We start from the raw sequence: 2,340 nt of genomic DNA, 5'->3' as shown, positions 1-2,340 counted from the left end.
GAGGAAGAGGCTGCTTTTCCTCCCTCTGTGGTTCTCTGCGTCACGGCTCGCTGAGTTGAAGCCCAGCCTGCCAGCTTCCTTGACAGAGCCTGTCGAGCACAAGAGAGGCGCAGACGTCTCGCAGTGAGGTTCATGCTCATGCCTCCTCACAGCCAGTATCCCCAAGGCCCGAGCACATGAATTCCCAGGGCCAGGAGAGAGGGGGAGCACTGTGTGTGTCACGAGTGTAGACTGAGTGTCTATGGAGCACCAGGGAAAGGTCCCACAATAAGGGGCTGGGCTCCCATTGGAGAGGAGCAGGGCAGAACACAGCCCAGGGCTGAATAAACCTAGGGGCAGAATCCCCCTCCTACTCTAGGAGATGGGGACTCCCTCCCAGGTCAGGGACTGGAGTCCCACTGGGGTGATCAGTGTAGGAGCCCTGAGCCCCCAAGACTGAATCACCATGGAGATTGAATTCCTCTCAGAACTGAGGGCTAGTGGTGAGATCCCACTGAGCAGGGAATTCAGGGGGTGACCCTGATATGGGGGTGAGGAAGGGGCTGTGGGTGCCAGGGGAGACTAAAGATTTAGAAGTGCCAGATCCCCAGCTGGCGTAAATCAGCTATAGCTCCATTGGAGTCAAAGGGCCAGATCCCCATTGGGTGTAAATCAGTGTCTCTCTATCGGAGTCAGTAAGCCAGCTCCTCAGCTGGTGTAAATCAGCATTGCGCTATCAGAGTCAAAGGGGCCAGCTGGTGTAAATCAATGTCACCCTATTGGAGTCTATGCTCCACATCTTGCAAGGTGTAAATTGGCATCACCTCTGCTAAGGATCTGGCCCTTATTGTCAGTGGCAGAGCCATTGCTGAGGAGATACTGATGTGGTTGTTACGTAACGCCCAGCCCCGACAGAAATAACCTGATCCATTTCAATAATAACCTCCCCTTGTCCCTGAGGCAGTGTGTTTTTTTCTCCCTGCTATATTTATTCTCTTATCTCCGCCTGCGGTCGTCGTTTGAGGTGAGAAAGTTTTCTGCTCAGTGGCAGGAAATTTGCAGCCAAACGCGCAGTGCAGCAAAAGCCCCAGAGCGGGGCGTGAACGGCACCCCCACTGCTCAGCGCCGGCTCGCTGTTGTCTGCACAGCGGAGACACTCGGTGGGGACAGGACCCTGAAGGCACACGCATGAAAACCAGCACCGTTATCTGCACAGGGCCACTGCAGCAACCGACATACGGTGGCAGTTTAGCTTCATCTTGATGATTGCGCACCAGTCCCCTCCCCTGTGCACCGCCAAAGGTCACTGAGGCATTGCTCGCCTGCGCCGCCTCGACTGGCGCCAGGAACTGGCTTTCAAATGGCAGTTACTGAGAAACGGGCGCGCCAGAATTCCTGCCCTGCGTTAAACGAGAAGGTGAACCCCAGCCGGGCAAGTTGGGCAGTTACTGGAGACGCCTGAGACTCACACAGAATCCGGTTCATGTGCCCATGATTTCTATAGCCTGGGGCTAAACACAGGGGCCAGGTCCTCGCTGGTGTAAATCAGTATTGGCACAAATTGAGCAATGTTGATTTACACGAGCTGAGGCTCTGGCCGTGGACTCCAGTGGAGCTATGGTTGATTTACCCCATTGCAGGGAGCTGGGCCATTGACTCCAATGGAGCTGTGGCTGATTTACCCCAGCTGGGGATCTGGCCCATTGACTCCAATGGGGCTATGGCTGATTTACACCAGCTGGGATCTGGCCCATTGACACCAATGAGGCTATGGCTGATTTACACCAGCTGGCACCTGCTCTGCAGAGCCCAGGACTGAGATGGGAGCTCAGTCTCCACGGCCTGTTCAGCCCTCGGCTTCTCTGAGGAGGTTGCCAACAACTGGCTTTGGGCTTGATCAAAACTCACTGGGGCCAGTGGGATTCTGTCCATTGTCTCTGGCCCGTCCGGCCCGCCATGGACCTGTCCTGAGTCTCCTGGTTAATTTTGCATGGGGTCATTGGGAGAATGCACCCTGCAGGTACAAACCTCGGTCTCCCATTCACACTGTGATCCCAGGGGCAGCTGTTCTGACCCGAGGTGTGACGGGGCAGCTGGACCGATCCATTCTCCCCCAGACTCCCCATGGCACAGCTCACCCCAGAGACACCCCCCTGAACTCCCAGAAGGGCATAGCCTGCTATTGCCTGTAAGGGAGTGGTGGAGGGGTGGGGAAGGGCGATCAATCATCCCCTAATTAATTTTCTGGAATTCAGTTGAAGTATGTTAATAAAGGAGGTCATTTCCCATCGACCGGCCAGCACTTCCACCGCGGGGAGAATTGCCCATCTACTCCTGGGTGCTAAGGCCCCTGGGGTGTGT

The sequence above is a fragment of the Chelonia mydas genome, chromosome 6, assembly GCF_015237465.2.
Source record: "Chelonia mydas isolate rCheMyd1 chromosome 6, rCheMyd1.pri.v2, whole genome shotgun sequence".
In the NCBI taxonomy this organism is placed as follows: Eukaryota; Metazoa; Chordata; order Testudines; family Cheloniidae; genus Chelonia; species Chelonia mydas.
The sequence above is the reverse complement of the archived record's forward strand: the minus strand, read 5'-3'. Positions refer to the sequence as shown.